The sequence below is a fragment of the Megalops cyprinoides genome, chromosome 8 (genome assembly GCF_013368585.1).
Source record: "Megalops cyprinoides isolate fMegCyp1 chromosome 8, fMegCyp1.pri, whole genome shotgun sequence".
Classification (NCBI taxonomy): domain Eukaryota; kingdom Metazoa; phylum Chordata; class Actinopteri; order Elopiformes; family Megalopidae; genus Megalops; species Megalops cyprinoides.
In genome coordinates this window covers 35,910,608-35,937,651 of record NC_050590.1, presented here as the reverse complement: position 1 = coordinate 35,937,651, position 27,044 = coordinate 35,910,608, and the positions used below count along the sequence as shown (strand labels likewise).

Here is a 27,044-nt window from a genome sequence, read left to right as displayed (position 1 = left end):
TCAGGGTTGACAAACTCTGATTGCCTGAGTTGGTGTTACATCCAGTGGCATCAGCAGCTGGCATGGTGCTCTTTCTTTTCTAATAGTGGCAATGTTATGGAGCACCACACATGCTGCCACCACCTCACATGTCTGCTCCGGATGCACCCGCAAGCCTCGCAGGCAAGCAAAGCATGCTTTGATGACCCCAAATGTCATCTCTATCCTGACCCTTGTGTTACTGTGAGCCATGTTATATTTTATTTGTGCCCTTGTTTGTGGGTCATCAGGTAACGCAGACACAGGTAGCCTCTGTCCCCAAGCAGCAGGCCATCAAAACGCCCTTTGAAAGATAGAGAGAAATTGTCACAATACAGCATGATGTGTGAAATATATGGTGGTGGTTGCCTTACCTTGTTCAAATCTCTGACCTAGGGTGGATTCCTGAAAAATCTGTGAATCGTGCACTGACCCAGGCCATCTAGCCTCCAGACTGGTCACCATTAAATGGGGATCACATGTCATCTGACAAAGGATTTCAGGCTATTTTAACATACTACCATTGTAAAATCACCACCTAATGTCTCTTTGTCTTGAATATAAGTAGAAGTTTTAAGGACAAAATAATGTAGGCTAGCCTACATGTCAGATCAAATACAACATGATCAAATACCTGAACATTGATGCTGTGATATGACTTCCTGTTCACATAATCCCCCTCATGTTCTCCGAGGGGTGCTCTAATAGGGATATGCGTACAATCAATCTCACCAATCACCCTCGGGATTCCTATGGAAAAAAATGTGTTCTGTATATAGGCCTAGCCTATGCATATTAAAAATAGACCAAGTATTTTTATATTGCGAATTAGCTACGATCACATAAAAAGCCTCTTTGATCTTGAATGCTTAAGTGGCCAGGGAACACAGCAAATGCATCCAGCAGTTTAGTGAGAGCAAGTACCACCTTGCGAACTGCACAGTATACAGTATTCTTGCTCAGATGTTCAGCATCACCGATAGAATACATGAAGTGTCTGCTGGCAAAATATCGTAAAGCAAGGCACACTGTTCAACAGTGAGGGCATTACTCCAGCTAATCTTTAGATAGCCTATTGGAGACATTTGGCCCTAGAAGCCCACAAGATGAGAATCGATATCTTTCATAGAGAACATCATCAGGGTAAGCTAGAGGATTCTGACGGTCTCTAAACACCCTCGCCCTGCGGAGTGAGCCTCTCACAATCCGTGCGCCAATGTCGACTGGGTGTTCCAAATGTGCCGCCATTTTTCTTGACAAGATTGTAGGCGGAAGGGGCGGTGCTTATATCGGGTAACATCGAGTTAACCACCCTGCTCAGAGCAGTTTAGAGATGCAGTGTAAATTGCCATGACAACATACTTTGGGTAAGACTTACCTACCTTTCGTAGTACAGGTTAATCGGGAAGTTACTCCTGAAGTTACCTGGATAAGGCAGTTACCTCGCTTCGTAGTACAGCCCTTTGATCTGTGTCTCTCATAACAAGGTCCACCATTCTAATCCAATCTAATCCTTTTTGTCAAATTCAGCGGATTTCTCCTCACGGTTTGCGGTTACACTTTGAGCCGAAAGACTTTGGCTGATGCAAATGATGCAGGGGTGCTGACAAAACCTTGACTCTTGGGCTACCAATATTCTCAGTACCGCTGGTATGTGTTGTGCTTTGGTATCAACTACCTGACTATGAGATTTAGGCATGTCAGTGCTTTAAGATAGAGTGGTCATCACATGCAGTATTGGCAGTCTGTACTTTGGTTTTACAAGGTGCTGCGTTCAGCAGTTGATCTACATGTCTGCACCAGACCATGTCATGGCGCACATTAACAGTGTAGGCAGGGGCGCAAATACCTATTTCTTTAGATAGCCTACTGTAGCCTACATACAAAACCCTATTTAGCGCCCTTGTTTAAATATCAATGTTTGAACGGAATGCACATTTGATGTTCTAGCTACAGTAAATAGGGCTCCTGTGTTGTTGACTCATGTAGGTCTAAACTACAGATTTATAATTCACAATTTACTGTCACAAACATACTCCATATTTAACACTTCAGACTTAATTCAAAGCTAACGTTTATATCTGAGATACCCCAATGCTAAAGTTAGCCAACATCATGTAGCAGCTAACTGCTCAAGTATATAGCTAATTAATTAGCTAACTAGCAACATACTTATCCAACTAGTTACCTTGCTAGCTAACAGACCTTGCTGTTGGGCAGACGGCCCAGCAAATATTAGGCTATGCTCGCTAGCTAGCTTGGTAAATCTATGCCCTGCCCTCAAATTATAACTCCGTTACACCATTTGTGTGTTGTTGCAATAGTCTCTGGACAGCACATTTTGTCCAATATTGAAGGGGTGGATAGTGAAGTGTAGCAGGGTAATCTGAGTGGTAAACTGGAGTGAAGAGTGAGAGCATTGTCTGATATAACAAGAAACCTCTGGGGGTATCCATGCGTGTAAATTAAAAAAAGTGCGCAGCTACGCACTTTTCAGTCTACACATATTCTCCCCTTGACTTAAGTCTATGATTTGAAGGCAGTTACGCGCTTTGGGCAGAGCAACCCCAAAATCTGGGCGTTTCTCATGTAAACACCATTTACGCGTATTCTGTCCTTGACTTGCGCACTCTTCAGCTACATGGTTGAGGGGTGTAGTAAGTCAAGCACCACTACATGGCGAAACACCATATTGCCTTTTAAGTCGGCGGTAGGCCTACTTTTAACATTATTATACACGTACAAATAAAGTTCAAAATGTACGATATTTGTGTGTCATTATTTTTAAACTACAATAACATTTCTTGTAACCCTATATTACATTGTTAAACAGGAAAAAAACGACGTTTTACATCACATGGTGTTGTGAACAAGCCTGGTAAATAAGTTCAATTAAAATAAAACAGAAATATCTATTAAGATGAGTATAAATAGCACAGTGTTACCCATTCATTAATCAATTTAGCTAATAGAGAGCACTTTGGAAAAGTCATGATGAGTGATTACTACTAAATTTTTAATAATAGGCTACTCAGCATGAGTTCAAGCGTGGACTTTTGTTGCATTTTGTTGCACCTTTTCCTCAATGGTGTGTTTTTATTAACCCTTTCGTGCGTACGGTAACGCTGGTGTGATTAGCCTTAGCACGTATGCTAAAACCGGTGCGATGAGAAAACTGAAAAAGATTGGAAAAATTCTAGCTAATTTTTGCTTTGAAGAAACAGCGATTTCCTAGCTAACACAGTCACGTTGCCGCAACGTCAAGTCGGACGTTGTGGCAATGTGGAAAGTGAAAGGTGATGTTTCGTAACAGCAACGTAATTTTGTGACATTGTCAGTCCGTAACCGCGATGTCCTGGTGACCATATTTGGTCCTGGCGACCCTCTTAATTACATCCGCTTTTATTGAGGCGGATCTGCATGCCCTGCAGTCCTCATTTGCCCAAAATATAAAAGCAACCTGCTGCCTTAGGAGGACTAATATTTTTGTCTGATGCATAATCGACGCTAATCAAAAAAGAGGCATAATCTCCACCATGTCACAGTCAACAATTTTAATTTCAATAAATTTCAATATTGGCCATAGGCATTTAAGATCTTCAGGCATCTCAGTCCGTCCCTGCTACAGCTTTTTTCTGTCAATGAAGTACAAAAAAAGTAGGTGAGTGTCATTTCCTATCAACATCGGTGGGCTTAACCAGTAGGCTACGTTAATTTCAGTGTTAAAGTCATAAAATATCATCATGGATTAGGCTATCTAGTGTTAAATTCGTATTTCAATTGAAATGTACAGTACATTAGTACATTTTTCATGGTTTCTGGTAGCCTACGTTATGATGGTGCTAATTTCTCTGAACTGATTGAATTAACAAAACTAACCTGTCACTTGTCAGTGCCTTTTCACACCAGATATCTGAATTTTTCATACAAATTATTCACATCAGTTATTAAATTCAAACCAAATCCCATGGGTGACACGCGTCAAAATAAATAAATAATTGTTAATTTTTTTCCATTCTCTATTTTTTTCATAACTGCAGTGAAAAGCTGTGCAACCCATAGGATTTAGAATTTTAATCATGTGACTGTGTTCACCAGCACAGCTAGTGTGAAAGAAAAAGCAACCCCTTGTAGGCTATGTCTGAACACAAAGAACTGCAGCCTATGCCAAACAGCTTAAAATCTCTAACGAATCTAGAATAAATAAATAAATGAATAAAACTAGCTTTATATAACTGTATATACAACAAGGTCTGGTCGAACAATTTCTTGTGTTCATGGCTATATCCTTTACCAACCCCACTCTCACTCTCACTCGTGTCATACTGCAAAATAGAAAAACTGCAGTGGGAGTAATAATAAAAGGAGCTGAGCTTTGCGGTCGCAAACGAGGTCTGTGTTGACGTTACGTTTGGTCGTGTCGGATCTGGTGTGAAAAGATCTTTAATTAGAATGTACGTGATTCAATATATTTGGACCATCCCTTTAATTGTTGAGATGAGTTTTTAACTTTGCCATGTAAAAGAATTCTTTAAGGTTGGACATGAATGCTGCAATCACAATTAATTCACCTGAGCTTGCTTTGAATGGGCTGATGGGGCGTGAGAGTCTCCGCTATCAGGAGCTCCACAGCCTTCTCTCCCAGTCCTGCCTTCGACTTCATCACCGAGTCTGAAATTAGACAGAAATCATGAACTTATTGTTAGCACCAATTTTAAGTTTCTTAATACAAGGTAACGCCTCTGACATGTTGTGATTCTTTTGTAGAAATACGTGTTTGGACTCATGTTTAATTGTTGTGCACAGTGCTGTGCCAAGGAGTGGCAACTTCCCCTTCTTCCCCTTGAGGCTGTAGCTGCTCCATACAAAATTGGTGGCTAATGCTCGCATCACCCTCCTTACACACTCTCCAGGGTTGGACCCACTTATGAGGCTTAGATGGGAGACAAGTGGACATCTTTAGTGAACGAGGTAAGCATAATATTAAAATAAATTGCTTAATTGTTTACTAGTATCAAAATGATGTTGCACACTATATGTAAGCTATAGTTTATGGCTTAAGTTTACTTTAGTATTATCCAAACACCTACCACTCTTTTCTGGAACTCCAGCACCTTAAGGCACTCCTCAAGTTCTTGGAGTTCGGCCTGTGATTGGGCCACCTGTAGGTCCATCACTGGCACCTCTTCAGTGTGTCCTCCTTGAGTTCTTCTCTGCAGAAGGAGAGCCTCTCTCTGGTTCTCCTCCAAGGTCTCTACCTTCCTAAAAAGAACTTGTAATGTGGCTGTAATTACGGACATGTAAGAAGATTTTTTTTTTATAAGAGTCAGCGTAATTGGCATACACTGTGGATCTTCTAGATTAGCTTTAATCAGAGGTGCACTGGCAATCTGGCACACCGGGCATTTTCCACACCTTGGGGCCGATATAATTTAATTTTTAATTTTTAATAAAAAATGGCCAACGACCGGCCCATAAAGCAGGGATAGCGGCCCATTGGTTGATTTTCTATACTGACACTGGGCTGGCGCGAACACATCTCTTACTAGGCCCTACTCTGTCCTCTGTTTCTCGTGTCATATGTCGAGGCTCAGAGCCAAAAATGTGTGGATGTATGAGGGCGTCAAAATGGATAAACAAAAGCGCAAGGGGGTGCGGGGAAGTTGTGGGCCAAAAAAATTTAAAATCTAGAGGCGGATGCCACAAAATGTGCAAAAATAACAGTCATGTTTGCTGCAGGGGCTGCAGTAGCTTCAACATCTACAGTAGCCTACCCGACATTGTGCAGCAACAGGTGGAACGTGAAGGAGAAGAGGTGGCTGGCCATGGCCACTGCCAGGCAGAGGAGCAGGCGTGAGACAGGGAAGCCGAGGAGAGACAGAGTGAGCAGGAGCAGAAGGAGAGGTAAGTGTCGGGAGGTAAACCGACAACATACCTACCACAAACCTGTGAAAGCAAGCAATTAAGGTGAGGTGTACTGTTAACTCATTAGTAATTTCAATGCTTTTTAGGGATGCATTTGAGATGGAGTTGGTCATAATCCTGATATTAAACAATGTGTAAGTATTCAAAACCTTAAGTGCTGACAACTGAAAAGTTTAATTACCTTAGGAAACAGAATAAGTTTGAATTCAATGTTTCGGAAACTTAAAATGCTACGCTGGGAAAAATGGTTTTGGAGTTAGAATTTGTTACAAACCTACAGCGCCACATTGTGGTGAGTCAAAAAAATAATAAGAGCATCGTAGCCTCAGATGAAACCTCTTCCCTGATTTGATGATCATAAGCAGTTTCATCTTAGTCACTACTAAAACTGGCAAAATTATTAAAACCTCTGACTGTGTGGGGGACATTCTAGTAGTCTCATTTTAGCTAACAATGTACCAGGGGCTACAGGTCAATTTTAAGACTTTATTAAGGACAGTGAACATTTTAAGACAACATAATAACAAGTTTATGACTGTTGAAATGTCAGTGTTTAAATCAAGTGGACCCAACTTTATTACCTTCAATTAAAAAAAAACCTGAGCAAAATAAAAGTCTTCAGTTATGAAGGGAGTCTCAGTTTCTGCCTGTTTCTCATCCAGCATCTAAAACAGAAAAGATTAACCGAAAACTAGTTCACACACCACCACCCCACCCCCTCCAGCTGTTTTAATCTGTATCCTGATTCAGTTACTTCACTTACTTTTAGACCCCACCACCCTTAAATGGGAATCAAAGTCAAACAAGCTGGGTGTAAAAGTGTCCTTGTAGGAACAATCGCACAAGTCATGCTGTTCCAGTTCAGGATAGCAGATTTTCTCACAGTATCCCTTTTTCACAACAGGGAAAACATACAATTTTGGTTAGGTGTTATTGCAATCAATCAATCAATCAATCAATCAATCAATAAATAAATAAATAAATAAATAAATAAAAAAAATGATCAAAATGTGAAAGTATGCCAGATTGAAATCCAAAGATACCTTCCAGTTTTTGATCAGAACTGAACAATTTAACCCAAACTACCAATACCTTCTAACGTTTCTTTGCTGAAGTTGAAAAGTACTATTCCCACATTTCCTCTGTAGTCTTATCAATAACACCCGCTGTCGAGAGACGGAAAGTAGAGCTACAGGTAAGGACAAAGCAACTAATCTGTAAGGTTTGGTAGCAAAACATACTGAAGTGTGCTACAATCAACAAATGTAAAAATGCAACATTTGCACAATATTACGTTATGAATAATAACAATACCTCTAATGTCTAGGAAATGTTTAGCAGCTAATCCGGACCATGGATCTGAAACACAATATGCAGGAAATTAAGCATGCGGATTCTTGGTTGACATTGAAATTACGAATAGCATAGCTAACAAGCTAACATACGAATAAAGTTATTTGATAGATTGGTGTTCATGACATGTGAGATGTCAGACAATTTTGGTGATCATTAGACGCTATTTTGGAACATTAAGCCACTTTAAGCCTTTTCCTTATAATGGGCGTCACTGGCGAGGAAAACGCTTAATGTAAGATAACGTCCATACTCATAGGATTTCGGGTTTGATTTTTTGACAGGTGGTAGTGTTTATGACAAGAGATGGCCGAGACAAATTTGGTTATCATTGATCGCTGTTTTGGAACATAAAGCCACGTCGAGCCTTTTCACGTTGAGCGTTTTAGAATTTATCCGATTATCCGATTCCGCTCCTCCCGACCGCAGACGAAGGTTCGCAAGCCATTTTCGCCTGCGTTTTTCGTTCAATTTCTTGCATCTCCCCCTTATGAACAACTACTTTTGATGCTCGATAGAAGCTCCACGTGCTTTCTCGCTTTGTTCGATCTGAGCAATCGTAAACTACGCAAACCATAACATTTTGAGAACTTGTGATAGTGATAGTGATAGTGCTTCCTATGTGGAATAGACATTTTTAAAAACGTGCTTTTAAAGTACTTCTAGTAATTTATGTCTTACCATCGATTTCCGGATTATATATTGTGATCCCAGCTTGCGACTTATATTGTTTATTTTAATTGTTTCAAGCTAAATTTTACGTCATTTATTATTATTTTTTTTATCTTATATGCTAGTACAACCATGGACTAAAAACTACACATCCCATGAAACCACCCAGCTTTCTCATTCCCGCTTTCCGGCCTTGCTAGCTCGTGAAAAGAACCAAAAGGCGGTATAATTTTTTGAAATTATTATTATTAACAATCCAGACAACGATTGTTGCTACCAATTCACACCATGAAAAAGGCAGTAGCTGCAGTTTAACAAGTCTTTTATCTTATTAAGGTGCTAGTATGATGTGGTGGAAAATTTTTGATAAAGTGTATACCCCATATGTAAATTATGAGTATTATGAGTATTAGTATTATGAGTATTGCCACTTTCACCCCCCCCCCCAGAGAAAAGCGGAGCTTAACGTGGTACGATTAAGCTTGTTACATGGTGGAAATGTTATTGCCAGCAAACATCATAAGCATTGCCAACAGATGTTAGCTTTTGATTTTAACCACAGTTATTGACATATTAACTGAAGTTATTGATATATTACATTAGATATTTATTTTATCTTTACTGTACATGTGGAGGTCTGGAGGTCTGCTGTTCTATAGTCATGCCAACTTCTCCTATTGGTTCATGGTCAACTTATTTTCAGACACAACACAGCCTGAATATGCAGCAGATTATCAGTTAAAAAGAAGAAATGATAGTGATCGAGAAGGGCAACATCTGAAAAGAATTTCCTACCGGCTCTAGATGAGATATCAAGCGAGTGAATCCTGCATCCTCGACAACCAAAAATGGCTGGTTATCTAGCACAATAAATTCCATTATTTTGGTCGTGATACCTTTTGCTTTCAGGCTATTGCTGCTGTATTTTGGTATCGCTCCAATGTCTCCTGCGCTTTTGGTTGGCTTAATGTCGGTGTAGCTTTATCACTTTTCACTAGCTCAGCTATACCTTCTGATAATACCTGTAATCGGTCGGGTGATGTACTCTTAAGTGTCGTATGAAGTTAGTTGTATTGAAATTTTTTGTCTTGCTTGTTAGTTTTACAAACATTGCAAATGGCATTACTTTGATCTGTATCAGATATTTTAAAAAACTGCCAGATGGATGACATTTTTTTACCATTCCAACCCTCACAGCGAAATTTGGCTCACATATTTGCATCATAGATTGGGTCTCAGTATCAGCCAAATGAACGGAAGATCAGCCGATCGCCGATTACATATTTAGAACAGAAATCGGCCGATTCTGATCTACAGCCGATTGATCGTTCCATCCCTAGTTAAAAATATTTTTTCCTCATTATCTTTACCTCAATTAATATCAATTTAATCAATATTTAGTGTAATCAAGTTTTTCATCCCTTACAAGTCATGGTTTACTTATGATAATTCACTCGTTTTTCAGTGAAGTAATTTTCAAACTGTTTTTTTTCTGTACATTGGCAAAAACTCTCTTCTCTTTTCCTCCCTCCACCCCCCAGGTCAACGAAAAGATCTCTGCCTGCCTGGCTGACATCTTCAGATGGATGGCCTCCAACCACCTCAAGCTCAACCTGGACAAGACCGATCTGCTGTTCATCCCGGCCAGGACCTCTCCTCTTCAAGAACTCTCAATTACTGTCGACAGAACCACAGTAACTTCTTCCACTTCAGTGAAGAGTCTGGGTGTCACCCTCGACATCAGGCTGGACTTCACCGACTACATCTCACAGACAACATGCTCCTGTCGATTCCTCCTCTTCAACATCAGGAGGATTCGCCCTTTTTGACCACCTACTCCACCCAGCTGCTCGTCCAAGCCACCGTGATCTCCCGCTTGGACTACTGCAATGCCCTCCTCGCAGGCCTCCTAGCCTGTACCATTCAACCACTGCAGCTCATCCAAAACGCAGCTGCTAGGCTGATCTACAGCCTCCCCAAGTTCTCCGCGTCACCCCCTTGCTGAGATCGCTCCACTGGATCCGCTTCAAAACCTTGACTCTCACCTTTTCCGCTGCAAAAAAGACTGCACCGACCTACCTCCAGGACCTCATCCAACCTTACGCACCTGCTCGACAACTTCGCTCTGCTACATCCAGACATGTCGCTCCTCCCACCATCAGAATGAAAGGCCCACACTCCTCACAACGTCGCTTTTCCGTCATCGCCCCCCAATGGTGGAATGAGCTCCCCGCCCCCCTGAGAACAACCCCTTCAATCCAACCCTTCAGACGTGGTCTAAAGACACACCTCTTCAGACTCTACCTGGACTGACACCCTTGCCATTTTGACCTTGTTGACCTAAGATTCTTGGCATGCACTTGTAGCTCTCTCTCTCACCTTGTGTTTGTAGCACATTTTATCTAGGTAGCATAGCGGTACTTCTTCATCCCTTGATTGCATTTGACAAATGTATCCCTAGATCAGATTAACTCTGTCCCGCTACACTGACCTTGTGCTCAGCTTCAGCACTATCTACTTTGTATGGCATGTACACATCTTGCTCTTGTGCCTGTGCCTGTTTGCCCTTTGTTTGCACTTTTGTACGTCGCTTTGGACAAAAACTGTCACGGCTCAGGCGAGGACTCAGGAGCGGACCACGTAAGTTTCAGGTTCCGTGCGACTTTATTTGAGGAAGATGACAGCGTAGCGAAAACAATAACAGTCAGGGTCAAAAACCAGGCAGGCAGTCCCAGGGCAATTCCAGGGAAGGCGATCGTGGAGTCAGGCAGAGTCAGGAACCAGGCAAGCAGGCAATCAGGCAATCAGGGCAAAAACAGCAGGCAGAGAACCAAGGTCGGGTGCAGACAGAATCGGAAACCGGAACAACGAACAGGCAGGAAAAACCTGCGGGGACGAAACAGGTAAGAGATGCTGTAATGAACTAGCAACGAGACAAGAAACAAACGGGGAATATAAAGGGCTGGGGTGACAAGGAGATGGGATGCAGGTGGGCAGGCAGGTGAAGGTAATGAGGAAATCAGGTGGGCGGGGACCAGGCTGGGAGCGGGGCGGGGCTGGAACACAAGGAAAACAAAAGCACATGGAGAAAAAAAAAACAAAAACACAACAGCTAAGGAGGCGGAGCACTGACAAAAACGTCTGCTAAATGAATAAATGTAAATGTAAAAACTAGACATTCAACACATTTGTTTTATTTATTCTTGTTTTATTTAGACTTTTTCAACAATTTTCTGTCATGGGGGCATGTTGATTAATACAAACAAAACATCTCTTCTGTTCCGGGTCAAATTGACCCTTTCAGTTCAAATCACACTAAATGAGTCACAAGCATTATTTTAAAACTACATCTTATTTTTTAACAATGTTTACAACAGGAAACCTGAAAAAGAAAGAAAGAAAATTGTGCGTGTGTGTGTGTGTGTGTGTGTCTGTGAAGCACATGAGTGGCAGGATGCCACTACATGTTTTGTGCAAATGAATTTTTTGCACTTGAAGCATGTGGTGCTGGTCTTGCTGTCATCTTTCAGCTTGCAGACATGGCACCTCTTCTTTTTTCCCCCAGCAGCAACCTAGGAAGATGAAGATGATTACTTTATTAATTTGATAGAATTAGTATAGAAGTATAGTAGTTTGACTTTCTGCGCATCCTGATCCCCTGACTCACACACACACACGCACACACACACTTACCTCGGGAACTGGTGGGGTCAGTGCGTCCCCCTCCTGGATCCTCCTCACCACGGCCACAGCTGCTGGGGTTCCTGGCAGGTGCTGCCTTCTCTCAATGTGAGGTGTCCCAAGCTCCTCGAGGAAGAGCTGTCTCTTGAACAGCTTGGAAGTTTTCCAATCTGGGAAGATCTCAGTCCAGATGACAAATGCATTGTAGGCCGACACATCCACAATGTTATAAAAGATGGCCAAAGGCCAGCACGCTGTCATGCGTTTGCAGCTGTAGGACCCAGTCACCTTGTCAAGATTGTCCACCCCTCCCTTGGTGGCACTGTAATCCAGGATCATCTCAGGTATCTGGTCATCTCTTGGCATCCTTATGCAGCGTGCTCATCACCACAACATTCTTCCCTCTTTTGGGACAGTAAGAGACCAGGGCTGGTCTTTGAAGATTAAGGGGCCCTGTCCTTGAATGACAGCAGTTGGTTTATTTTTCCTAACAGTTCTGACCATTGTCAGCTTCCGCTTCAGCAACTCCTGACCCAGGGTGTGGGAGGTGAAAAAGTTGTCACAGGTAATGTTGTGGCCCCTGAGACCCTGGATCATGTCAAGAACCACCCGTGTGCCCAATGATCGACAAAAGGTCACAGAAAAACAGTCTCTTTGGGTTTGGAGTAATTGAACACTGATTGATGCATTGGGTCACTTTATATACCTTCTCTGAGTTCTTTGTCCTCAGAGGCGGGAAACAGAAATGTGTATTCTAGCTAGATTCTTGTGTCTGGCATTCTTATCTCTGACCATCACCTGTTACCTGCCTCCTGCTGGTCCACAGGGGGTCTGACCCTCTGCCCTCACCCGAGGCCTAGCCAGGTAAAAGTCTATGGCAGTCTTTTTGTGTGTGTGTGTGTGTGTGTGTGTTTCATTTAAAAAAATTACAACATTGAAGATACCCATGAATCCTCATGCAATAATATGATCACCCTGAGAGCCGAGCATATCCTATGCTAAACCACTCTTGTGCGGTGCCAATAAAACACTGGAAATAATTGCACGCCACATTCGCCAAATAGGTATGTATTATTAGCCTAAGTGTACGGCCGTTCTTACGTTAATGTGATCTACAATGGATTGCTTTGTAACTTCTAGACCAAGAAACTCTGACAGACCCTCCACTTCATCACGAACCACTGGTTCAGAGGATGAGGCTAACGCACCTGCTAACAGCCATGCTACAATTGCTGCTAAGCGCAAACGAGAGAAAACCCGAAAATATTCAGAGAATTATCTCAAATTTGGATTCACCTTTATAGAGACTGACAACGTTGAATTACCAGCGTGGGTGATCTGCTCTGCCCTGCTGTAAAACTAAAGTATGATGATGATGATGATAATTTTTTCTTGCATCACAGCAGCTCCATTTGCAACATCACAGAGAAGACAAGAATTAGGACAATGAAACAAAGATACATACATTTAACATAACCATCATAAATGACATGCTGATGAAATGAGATGCTGGAGGCTATCCCACTTACCTAACCTACTAATCAGGCTGAATTACATTTAAAAATTTTGGCTAAAGAGCTTGGAAAAAGCCAATCCTGGCAAACATCAGTGCAACCACAGACTTCAAGCAAGGGAGAGAGGAATGAGAAGCGAGCAACAGACGCAGAGTTTGTCTCGGTGATGCAAAACATGACGTTATAGCACATACATTTACATGGATAACATTAGATGTTTAGCCCGGGACTTCTTCAGACAACAAAACCATGTAATCTATTAGGCCGACTAGAGTACCAAAACTACAACAACAAATGACAGATAACAGCAACAGCTGACACAGGCTGAATCAGGTTGAACCAATACACCCGGCTACAGTCACATCGAAGACTCAAACCAATGACCTGTAGACCTACTCAGCAAAATGTGTTTTTAAAGATTTGCCAAAAATCATAACCACACGTTACATATATAAACATACTGCACGGCAGCAGGAGTAGCCTAAATAACAAGCACCAGTGTAGATGTGAAAAAACCAACATCTTACCTTATGAAGACTTCAGCACTCCAAAAGCAGACTTGCGCTCTGGAGTGATGCTGATAAACTCTGTCATGAGGTCCTGAATACTAATATCATCCAAAATGTCTTTGTGGACATTCAGTAATGCCATATGTGTTAATTTTTTCTGAGTGACAGTGTTATGGACAGCATGTGCAAAGAGTTCAAGTATTTCATTCTGCACCGTATCTGACAACCAGTTATCTCTCCGAAGAAGCCACTCGCAGGCTGTGGTTAGCGATTCTGAACGTTCAAGCATTAACTGCCAGAACACCCTATCATGATGACACTGGCCTCTGAGAGGTAGGCCTTCACGGGCTAAAAATCTGATTGACCTGAAAGCCAGCTCCAGAACCATTCAAGCAGTGTTTTGGTCCTTAGCCATCATTTTGGACAGAAGAGCATTTATTGGTGTGCTATTTAATGCCACAATCTTGTTTAATGCCTCAAGATGAAAACAAGATTTTTCATGCTCTCTAAACTTTTCTACGGCCTTTTGCCAGTTTGAAAAGCCTCCTTTTACAAATGTGGCATGAGCTCTTGTCCGGTCCTCAGTAATCAGTTTCTTTGCTACAGCAGAACAGCATGTGAAGCATAAAGCTTTATCAGTCTCTTTCACGTAATGAAGCCATTTACATCTTTGAAACCAACCTGAGTTAAATGATCTTTTTGGGCGGCAGTGTAGTGTGGTGGTTAAGGAGCAGGACTGGTAACCGAAAGGTTGCTGGTTCAATCCCCGCTGGGACGCTGCTGTACCCTTGGGCAAGGTACTTAACCCACAATTGCCTCAGTAAATATCCAGCTGTATAAATGGATAACATTGTAAAGAACTGTAACCTATGTAAGTTGCTTTGGATAAAAGCGCCTGCCAAATGAATAAATGTAAATGTAAATCTTGAAAAGCCCTCTGTCCCAAAATGCCTGGAGGGAAAGTTAAAGTCCTTTGGCTGAAATGGTTCCATTAGTTCAACGGCACTGGAGGTGTTAGCTCCATCCTCTGGTGTTCGTTCAGTAGCCACAGGTGTAGCTGAAGGGCTAGTGATAGCTAGCTGCTGCTGGTTGGACTGCATAGGACTAGAAAGCTCACTGGTGCTGGGGCTGGACTCTGAGCCTTGTAGACTAAAGCCGAAGCATCACTCATCCTTGACTGTTTTGGTTTAGGGTTTTAGAAAAAATCTGAAATTCTTTTTTGCGACATGCTGCACTAATGGTCTGCCTGCGCTAATCTAACAGAAATAGCTAACTTCCCTCTGAAGCTGCATGAATCGTAATCGGCAATGACAAATCTGATTGGTAAATGAAATATAAAAATAATATATCCACCCTCTCTCTCCATCCCCATAGTCCTACACGAAACCTAAACAAAAAATATTTTAACAATATACGCTACTCACAAAAAGTGAGTAGCGGGTGAAATTTATGGAAAATGTACAAAGTTCACGCTACATTGATATTATATCATGAAAGTAGGGCATTTAAGTAGAAGCATGCAATGGTTCCTCATCTCAAACAATTTATTGAAACAAAAGCCCACAACAGTGGTGGGTATACCACAACAAAAAATGTCAATGTCTCAATAACTTGTCATGTGCCCTTGAGAATCAATTACAGCTTGACAACGACGTCTCATGCTGTTCACAAGTCGACTTATTGTCTGCTGAGGCATGGCATCCCACTCTTCTTGAAGGGCAGCCCTCAGGTCATTGAGGTTCTGGGGTACAGAGTTATGAGCCTCTACACGGCAACTCAGCTGATCCCATAGGTTTTCTATGGGATTTAGGTCTGGAGAAAGTGCAGGCCACTCCATTCAAGGTATCCCAGTCTCCAGCAGCCGTTCCCTAATGATACGACCTCGATGAGCTGGAGCATTGTCGTCCATGAAGATGAAATTAGGCCTGTGTTGTTCATGCAGGGGCACAATGACTGGATTAATGATGTTATTCAGGTAGTATGGGCTTGTCACTGTACCATTCACAAAGTGTAGGGCAGTTCTGTATTGACTAGACACACCTGCCCACACTGTAACACCACCACCACCAAAGGCTCATCTGGTGACAACAGTGGCTGATGCATAGCGCTCTCCTTGATGTCTCCAACATCGTTGGCGGCCATCATTTCTGCTCAACGTGAATCGACTTTCATCAGAGAACAGCACTGAGGCCCACTGGTCCCTCGTCCAGCGTAAATGCTCCCTGGCCCATGCAAGACGATGACGCCTGTGCCTGGTGGTATGGTCAGGTACCCTTGCAGGTCGTCTAGCACGCAGACCACGCTGATGTAAAAGGTTTCGAATGGTCTGACGTGACACTTGGGTGCCTCTCACCTCCCTTAAATGTGCCTGGAGTTGAGTGGCATTCATCATCCGGTTCCACAGGGCACTGTTCACAATGAAGCGGTCATCAGTGTGGGATGTGGCCAAAGGACGTCCACTTCTATGCCTTTCTGTGACTCTTCCAGTCTCTCTGTATCTCTGTTGCAACCTGCTGATGACACTCTGTGACACTCTAAGCTTAGTGGCCACTTCCCTCTGAGAACATCTTGTTTGAAGCCTTGCAATGGCGCGGTACTGTTGATCAATTGTTAGGTGTCGTCTTGGTCTCATGATGTCAAAATGTGAACAGCATGATGTAGAGGACTGTTTAAATACCAATTGTAATTGAACCAGGAAATTTATTGGTCGATTCATGGATCAAACACCTGTTGTGAATTTTGCCGTTCAGCTCCTTGTTAGAGAACAGCAAGTTGTGCAAAAAGTACTGAAACATTGAACAGTTGGACATGTGCATTCAAAAGTTTAGAGAAGGTCAAATTAAGTTCACCTGTAAAGGTTATAGTGCATTTTAGGTTCATCCTGAAATTTCACCCGAAAGCCAAATATCCCTAACTTTTTGTGAGTAGTGTATTTATTTGCCATCGAAGTTATACAACACAGAAAACAAGGGCGGCTGCAGCACCCCCACTTCCCACGTCCCTGGTAGCATATAGTGTTACAATACTGTAGAACACTCATCATCACAGAAGTAAAAAACAAAAGAAGAATTTGAAAAGAAGAATGAAGCCATCAAAGCTGCAGCGCCACTTGGAAACAACCCATACTCACTTGAAAGAAAACCAGTAGAATACTTTCAGGCCCGTCTCAAATCTCTCAAAGGCCAACAGACATTGATGAGACAATCAGCTAAAGTTGGTGAGCTAGCTTTGAAAGCCTCTCATCAAGTTGCTCTTTGGATCGCTCAGAAAAAAAAGCCAGACACAATTGCAGAGGATTTAATATTGCCTGCAGCCAGTGATATGTGCAAAACAATGCTTGAGAATGATGAGTATGTTAATAAACTGAAAAGCATTCCATTGTTGCACACCAGTGGTGGCTGGTGGTTGTAAAAGCAGGGGAGGAAGGAAGGTGCGCTTGGTGAAGTTTGGTGGTGTTGGTGGTGGGGTTAGTGAGGGCATATGCAGGCATGTAAAACCCAGACACATTTAAAGCAGTAGTAAGGAGTTTTGGTCTACAACTGGTGAGCTAACTACCTAAAAGATATGCAAAATACAACAACAGCACAGTAAGCACTGATAAAATGCTGGTCCGCGCGGAGCAGTAACGTCATCAGTCATAACCCCAAGCAGTCCCCCAAAGCAGTCCCCTAAGCAGTCAGGCAAGCAGTCCCCCCAAGCAGTCCCCTAAGCAGTCAGGCAAGCAGTCCGGCAAGCAGCCCCCCAAACAGTCAGCCCCATCCCCAAATGCATCTCCCTTTTTATGCTTATTCCCTTAGCCCCTCCTGGAGCTTAGACTCAGACCCCCTCCTTCAGTTTCATAACACACATTCTGTACACTATTTTTCCAAGATCACGCATATCTAATCTATAAAAAATAACTGTCCTTTCTTGACCTGCTCTGCCTTGGCTATACTCCATAAAGAATCCCTGTTTGCGACCCCCCTTTTTTAGACTCCAACTCTTTTATCTTACACTAAGGGTCCATCCTCCGAGCAGTGCTCGGACAGTGTCCAACTCTCATTAACAGCCCCACAACAGATCTTACTTGGCATACAGGTATCTCACAGCTGCATACCCCTCCCGCAGTCTCCTGTACTCTCTTGACCTTTCTTTCTAGTTTCTGCTCACAAGCATACAAAGTATAATAGGATACATTATTATTCATTTAAGCCCTATAGTGTTAGGTTGTTTAATTAATAGAGTAAATGGCTCATATATCAATAACTTCAGTTAACATATCAATAACTGCAGTTAAAATAAAAAACTAACATCTATTGGCAATGCTTATAATGTTTGCTGGCAATAATTTATCTCCACCAAGTAACAAGCTTAATTTTACCACGTCAAGCTCTGCTTTTCTCTGGTGGGGTGAAAGTGGCAATGCTTACAATTTCCACATGGGGTATACACTTAATCAGAAATTTTCCACAACAGTATTCACCAGTGCAGTCAGCTCCATTGATTGGTTCACTGATGTTAGGCGCTAAATCCAGAGCCTCTGGTTAGACCCGCCCAAAGGGAGGTTCAACCTCCCTTACTGCCATTCACCCTCATGTTAAAAGCTAGGACTCATGAGCTGCTGGGCTAACAACCATTTATAATGGACATCAATGAGAGGCTTGGGGAGGTCGGACCTCTGTACAGTAATTTTCAATTGCAGTAGGGGGTGCTGTCAGTATTTTGACACGGGGAGACGATTTTTGTGACTTCGAAGTGTTAAAATAGTAATATCAGTATTTTAACAGATTAATCTGTTAAATTTACGTGTATTTATTTTTCTCTTGGAAGTTTATTTTTCTCTGAAATTTTAGGGAGGATGGTCCTCCCTTTCCTTAATGGATGAGCCTCCTCTGGAGTCACAGATTATATTGTGTGTATCAATCATAAAGGTATCACGGCCAGAGCGTCTGGCTTCTGGGTTTGCCGACTCACCAAACAACTTTCTTTGCTCGACCTCTGAGTCCATCGGTCTTGTAAACATCAGTAGCTGATAGAATTTTAGCCTCTGCTTCGTAGATTTCAAAGTTGTCTCTGGCTTTGGTTATGTATTCTATGAGTAAGTGGTACATAAGAGGTACTGGGCAAACATCTATTTGCACCTGCTGCAAGGCCTTGCTCATAGCATTGATTCGGTTTAGTTTGTCATCCCATATGACAGTCATAAGCGCAGTTTCAAGGGTATCCATTGCTGCACTTAGTTGACATGCCTCATACTGCGCTGCTTTAGGGATCTGTGAGGGGATTTTCGGTTTGTATTCTAGCCTGAAGTCCAGAGTACCGACCAGCCATATTACTGGCGTTGTCATAGCTCTGGCTCCGGCAGTCAAGCAAATCAATGCTGCTTTCTGTCAAACCTGATTTGACAGCAGTTTACAAATATCCTGCACTGTGGCCATGTAGTGGTATGAATTTTAAAAACCTCTCGACAGGCTCACCACTTTTCTGCTGGACATAATGAATTACCAGGGTGAGTTGGTCAACATGTGAGACATCTGATGTTGAATCGACAATGATGGAATAATATTTGTTGCCTGGAATTTCCTGGACAATTGCATCCAGGACTTTTTTGGCCGTCAACCCAATAAACTCGTCACAAACAGTTGACGACAAGTAGCCTAATTAGTATGTCCTCTCCCTCTCCCCATTTCCATGTTTAGCCAAATGCTCAAACAATAATGGATCAAAGCAACTGATTAATTCTAGACACCCCAAAAAGTTTCCATTGTGGGGTAATCCGATCAGTTTGTTGCTGCCGCAGAAGGGCAATCCACTCAACGAAAGAAACTATACAGTTTCCACTATATGTTTCAGTGTGTTTCGCCAATAAACCCTTTCTGATTCCGCTTGCTGCACTAACTGTGAATCAATTTGTGCATTTTCATTACCAAGGGAGGACAGGGTGACAATTGCACTGCGATGATCAGCGGAATTTTCATGTTCCTGTACGTGACTAGAACAGTTCCAGTCATTAAATCCCACTGTAAATGCAGTTTCTCTCTTGGAAAATAATTTGCAGCAATAGCAAAACACTGAGCCACAAGACGGTGAATACACTAGCCATTCTCTGGACAAAATTGCCCATTTAGTTTTTTTTCTGAAGAAGTAATCCCTAGATAAACTACGATTGACATCCCCATATTTTCTCATAGATTGCGAAAAATTCCCAATGTTCTGTGATGATTTATTGAATGCAAAGTAGGTACAGATTTTGTCATCAATTTTGTTCCACTTTGCGGGATCAGAGGAAAAGGTTTCAATCACCTTCGGCCACATGTAGGCCTATCAACGGTGCGTACGCCCTAAAATCGCGCTGAGCACTTTTCTGCACATAAAACGGTATTTATGAAAAGATACTTGCCGGGAAAACTTGCATACCTCTGCGCATGGTCTCGATGTGGAAAACGCATAAAATTTCTAATTTGCAGATTAGCGACACCAAGAGGAACTAACGGTGATGCAAGGGGTCTTGTGTCAATCATTGACGAGTGTTATCGCGCCAGGTCCCGGCGCCAGGATGAAGTGACTGAGGGGGCAGTTAAAAATGGCGAGGGGGCAAATCTTTTTATACAGTAAAACAGTAGATTATCATTCTGCTATTGCTTATTTCTGCATTTTTTTCATCCTGCGGGTGTCAATATAGTGGCGTTTTGACTAGATGCGAACTATTCCCTTCCTTACCTTTTCCATGTGTTTGTGCGTCATGGCCATGATATGAAATAGGAATATTTGCGGCAGATTGGTCTGGTGGTAGGCTTAATGAAATTCATTGATTTAACCATGCAATATAGCTGCATGAAATTAGCTCAAAGGCTAAATAACAACAACACAAAACTACCCCCCCCCATGTAAGTTTTATGTACCCTATAGAAAAATAGCACAAACAACAAAAATATTAGAAATGTTGGAATACCCGTTGGAAACGACACAGGTGTGGCAAGTGGTTGTATTGTAGGGCACTAACCCATGTAAAGGAGCCGACTACACCACCCTGGGAATTTCACCCAAGGAAATATTTACCTAAAATCAGTCCCATTAACCCAAAAGGCACTCAGGTTCGTATACTAATGATCGGGAGACGTGGTTCCATCCATTAATGATCTTTTATTAACAATAGCCAAAAAAAATAAACAATTACCGGTGGAGAGGCAGGCCAGCTAGGGGAAGGGAGGTATCCCAAGGAAGAGCCACCCCAAATCACACGTGCCCACACAACCACACACAATGGTGAAGGGTCAAACCAACGATGTACAAGTGAAGATGGCACACAGGAAAGGGGGATACCACCACCAGAAGAAACCAGCCCGCCCCCCACTTTAGGCTCTCAGCTTCTGGAAGACAGGGAAAGAAACAAATAAACAAATGAAACAACCAAAGCACCTTAACTGCAGTTGACCAAATGCTGAAACAATAAACATTGGTTATCAGCAGCTATAGAAAAGGCCTCCTGCCAGTGGTGCAACACAAAATAAAAAAAAGAAAACCAAATAGACTGGCGTAGACCAAAGGCTGAAACAATGACACTGGCTATCAGCAGCTGTAGTAAAATGGCCTCCTGCCAGAGATGAAATCAAATACAAAAAAAGAAGATAACAAAAAAACAAAGGCAACACTACACAGAATAATATCAATTGCATGAGATGGTCGAACAAGCAATTTACAAATTAGGCGTAAATTAAAAGGAATAAACCCCACTTGCGATGCGCCTTCACATGCATGCAACAACGACAGACTCACAGAGGTAGCAAGCAACTAACACCACGAAGGGGAGATGATTTTAAACAAACACAGTCCGAGACACAAGCAGCTAAAAGCGAAGCCAGCTATAGAAGAAGCTAGCTGTAGGTAAAGCAGCAGCGTTCTTGCAGCAGGAGCCACAGTAGCACTCGTAGTTCCCCAGTTGAGTTGCTAAACACCAACCCCGGCCTACGGTCCCTGTGATACATGATAAAACATCAGGTTAAAAGCAAGGATGATAACAAATAGATTAAAACTAGCACCATAATAGGCTAGATACCGATCAGGCGGCATCTATTTGCAAGGAAAATAGGTGCACATACCAGCAATGACCTGCAAGAAGGTAGCTTCCAGAGTAGAGGATCCACCATAAGAGGATCTACAAAATCATAAGTAGCCAATATAACAGCAAAAAGGGTAAACAAAGGAAGCAGAGAAACGCGGATAAAGCTCCAATACCTGCGACCAAGGCGGAAATCAGGTAAACAGGAAACGGGGCGTGCACTTGACGTCAGACGTGAACGTGACGAGACAACAGTTACTTTTCCTTATATAGAGTACCCACTTATAATGATTGGCTGGTAATTGCGGAGTGGTTAAGGAAGCAGAGCAATGCACCTAAATAGACCGAACAGGAATACAACACATCCATCCTGCTACAAAGGGAAGTAAGGTCAACGAGAAAGGAGGGGGAGAGAGCTGCATGGCATCAGCAGAAAGACAGACAAAACGATCTGATTATCTTTGTTTTTTTACTTAATGACCCTGACACTGTTGGCTATTATTTTGTTGATTATAGCACTCATCTCTCAGTGGTTAGAATAGTTCATAAATTCTATTATGTTGCGTCTTGTAGACCTACGTTCCGATTGCTCCGATTCCCTAAACGGTGCAAGGACACTCAGGTTTAAAATCCGACCGCTTCTTTGTCTTCTCCTCCACGGTACGCACCTCTGGTGAAACTGCATTCATAGCAATCACCACTTTGAGCCACTCCGCATTTTTCCATCAATTTGAAATGTTGCTAGTCTGGCCTCCAAAAAGGACATTTTTTCTCCCCCCACCTCATCAACCATCACCTCTATCTCCATGTCCAAATAATTTCTTTTCTTACGTCCTGCCATTGATCCTCATTTCACTCAGATTTACCTGGGATCTTTAAATAGACTAATTAAAGGAGTGTCTCGGTCCATATAAGAACAATTGTGGGAGTGGACGTTAAGCGCGTTCATGTGCGCATAATCTTACTATTTGATTTACGCTCAGATTTATTAAGACAATCAGGCGTACATGGTGTTTGATAATGCTGATGAAAAACCTCGCATGGTCCTACAGCAAGTTGTACACAAAGATTGATACATATGGCCCCTTGTCTGTGTCAGCAGCAGATTGTGACAGAGACTCTGGGATGGCCTTCTCAATGACTGATGTTAAAGCCGGGTTTCGGCTGGATTTGCGCTTGGCAATGACTTTGCTGTATCACTTCTAGATTTAGCTGTGCCAGGGGAGAGGAACGTTTCCATTGCAGACATCTGCTTTTTTCTTTCTTTATCTTCAAGTTTCTTTATTTCTTTTTGCTGTACCAGAAAGCATCATTGGAGCTAGCTAACAAACATGGACGTAGCTGCAAGTGCCGATCACTGAACAATGATGAACCAGAAGGTCTTGCTGCGTGCACGTTATTAGCCTAACTAGCTAAATGCAAATTATTTGTATTTTTTTTCTGCCTGCACCTAATTAACACTTTAATAGGACGTTTTTTTTATTTCAGTACTATCGTTATTAGGCTATTATTTTTTAACTTTATATAATTTTCCCCTCATCACTTTGTCTGGCCCCTTAGCAGAGCTTCACAGATAACACTGGACAACAAAGATTCTTACTGAACACTTTTGGGTGTATTTTATGGACTTTAGGGTGCTGGGTGAAAATCACCTTAAAATTTTCCTATAACCTATTTTTGTGATTTCCCATCATATTTTATGTCTATGAGTTTATTGCCCACAAAGCAAGCTGTTTTGGTTAGTCCAAGCATGCCTGGTCATGCAATCAGTGTAGAAGTAAGGATTTCCTAATAAACTAAATCAAACAGAGGAGCCATGTGGCTGATGCGTGTTCCTATGCGTGTCTGCTTGGTCCAAGAATGATTCCCTTTGCTCCATTTTGAACATTTATTTTAACTGTAGACATGAAATAAAATAATGAATTGCATCCAAGTAATGGATTGTATCCAAGTATCACCAAAATAAAAATATACTTTCTAATGTAGCCTAATCAACACAGTCAGAACACCGTGAGACTCCGCTCTTCCACTCAATATTCAAAACACACTATAAAGTGCACGCTGATATAGTGAAACTATTCTCCCGTTCTTAAAGTGACAGGCACCCATTAGGCCTACACACCACCACAATACAAATATAATGAAAGTATAAAGACATCTATTTATACACAGAGTGTAACACATAAACATCAACACTAAATATGCAAATTACTAAATATTACTAAATATGAACTATTAGGAGACATTTGGCTCCTGCAGTAGGTGGTATGCAAATGTTGTCTTAGGCATTCCTGAGCATGCTTAGTCAGGTTAGATGCTAGCAGACAGGCTATAAAAGCTGCTCACATTTACAGATGCTGTTTGGACGCATTTTGCCATTTTGTTTGGACGCATTTTGCCAACCCATGTTCTTCAGGCAATAGCACGGGGAGTATATTTAAAAATAGGATTTATTGTCTTCAGGATGATTTAATACAGCAGAAATGTCTTGTCAATGTTGCAACAGCTGCGATACATTCTGTTACATCTGTGGCAAGTATACGCTTAAGGCTCAAAGACACACCATGACTACACTTATTAAGAGAGCCTATGAGCTCTACTTCGGATGGAAAATTGGTGACCAAGATAAACCCTGGGCTCCTCACATTTGTTGTCCAACATGTGCAGTCAACCTGATAGCTTGGCTCAGAGGTACTTGGAAGTCAATGCTTTTTGCAGTCCCAATGTTATGGCGAGAAGAGAAGGATCACGTGACGGACTGTTACTTCTGTCTGACCAATGTATCTAGCTTCTCTTCTAAAAATAAGAAATCTATTGAACACCCAAATCTGCCTTCAGCTATGAGACCAGTGCCACATGATGACTGATTGCCATTACCGAAGCCACCAGAGACTTACATGGCGTCAACAATGGCATCTTTTCATAGATTTGTCAAAGTTCAAAGAAACGTGAAAGAAACCTAAAATAACACAAAACTGTTGTTGAAACACATGCAACAATTACAACTGGAACATTTGTGGTGATCTAAAAGTATTGACACTGCTACTAGGAACGCTGCTAGGATATACAAAGTACTGTTGTTTCCTTTGTGAATGGGATAGCCGTGCTAAAGAGTCACATTACATTACAAAAAGAACTGGACGCTCCATAAGCAGAAAAGTGTGGCACATAAACATTTACATTTACTTATCATTTATTTAGCAGACGCTTTTATCCAAAGCGACTTACAAAAGTGCATACAGTAAGTATAGCGACAGTACGGGGACAGGATGTGTACAGTTCCACAATGAGACAGTTCTTAGCTGAGAGCAAGGTCTGTTTGAGGACACAGTACAACTACAGCGTATAGGGCATCTAATACGATACACCTTCAAACAGCAAACTTCAACAACTTCAAACGGCGCAATGAGCATCAGGGTAAAGGCGGCAACGAGAAACAATTTAAAAAGCACAGCAATTTACGACAGCACTGATTGGGGGGGGCAGCAATTGTGTGCTGGGTCAGTCCAGGTAGAGTCTGAAGAGGTGCGTCTTCAGGCCCCGTCTGAAGGAATGGGGTGAAGGAGCTGTCCGTAGCAGGACAGGGAGTTTGTTCCACCACTGGGGAGTGATGTAAGTGAAACGCCGATGTCTGGCAGAATGAGCACCTCCTGCCTTGACCATGCAAGGAGCGAGGCGTCCAGTTGCTACTGAGCACAGGGGTTGGGCTGGTGTGTAGGGCTGGAGGAGTTCTAGGTAGGGGCTGACCTATTGATTGCAGAGAAGGCGAGGGTGAGGGTCTTGAATCTGATCCTGGCAGCGACAGGAAGCCAGTGGAGGGATTTAAGCAGGGGAGTAACATGGGAGAATTTGGGGAGGTTGAAGATTAGTTGGACAGCTGCATTCTGGATGAGCTGCAGAAGCTGGGTGGTGCAGGCTGGGAGGCCTGCGAGGAGAGCGTTGCAGTAGTCCAGTCGAGCGAGAACTGTGGCCTGGATAACGAGCTGCGTCGCGTATGTTGTCAGGAACGGACGAATCCTCTTGATGTTGTGGAGGAGGAATTGGCAGGCCCGTGACGTGCGAGCAATGTCCAGGTTGCCGTCGAGGATGACGCCCAAGCTCTTTGCTGACTGAGAGGATGGTATTGTGGTGCCATTGACGGTGATGGAGAGGTCATGCAGGGGGGAAGGGCTGGCTGGGATGAAGAACAGTTCTCGACCCAACAAAGATATTTCTGCCTCCTCTTCATATAAAACTCGGACTGATGAAAAATTTTGTGAAAGTAATGAACAAAGATGGTGATGGATTTCACTATTTGAGACAGATGATTCCAAGGATAACTGATGCCAAGATTAAGGAAGGCATTTTTGTTCATCCACAAATCAGACAGGTCATCAATTACAGGGAGTTAGAAGATCTGCTAGTGGGGCCAGAGAAAATAGCATGGAAGGCATTTAAGGATGTTGCTGAGAATTTTCTTGGCAACTACAGAGCACCAAACTACATTGAGCTGCTTGACAACATGCTTAAAGCATACAAAACCATGAAGTGCAACATGTCATTGAAATTCATTTTCTGCATTCACACATGGACTTCCCTGCTGATCTGCAGTGCAGTCAGTGACGAACATGGTGAAAGGTTTCACCAGGACATTGCGACCATGGAAAAGTGGTATCAGGGCAACTGGAGTCCATCAATGCTGGCCGACTATTGTTGGACACTGACACGAGAGGCACCAGATGCTGAGTACAAATGAAAATCAGATGCAAAACATTTTAAGATCAGTTAAACTAAAACAATGTGTCAGCATCATTATGTGATTAAACATGTTAAATTCAATAAAAGTTATTTTAATGTTTCTCCAAATATCTACGTGATACAGCAAATCTGAAATTATTTTTATGTTCATCTTGACATTGTCTATCATAATCTCTATTTTTTTTTTTCAGGAAGCAAAACGTTTTTTTGTTGTCCAGTGTATTTATACAATTTCTATATCATTTCAGTCATTTAAAATTTTATTTTTAATCAAGTAAACCCTCAATTAAAAACTGAACAAAAACATTTGTAACAGATGACTAACTCAATTCTGTTGGTGCCATTGTTCGACGAAATGTATAATTAGAGGAACCTCATATTACCAACATTTGGCATAGACCGGAACCGGAACAAGACAGTGTGGTGGCACCCCACTGAGTGTAATCTTCGAGCACATAAGGTCCTTTGAAGTTTTAGTTTAATTCTGTTTTATTTTTTCGAGGCTAATCCCAACAGGACACAACATTTTACGTGGAATCCTGTAAAAGCCATCTTTGCACTGTTGCAGCCTGCATAATGTCTACATTGCATGATGAA

At 42.2% G+C, this 27,044-nt stretch overlaps 1 pseudogene; it reads right to left on the bottom strand.

Moving 5' to 3' along the window:
- LOC118781673 lies at positions 1-1,266 on the bottom strand (annotated as a pseudogene).
- Positions 1,267-27,044: the final 25,778 nt, after the last annotated feature.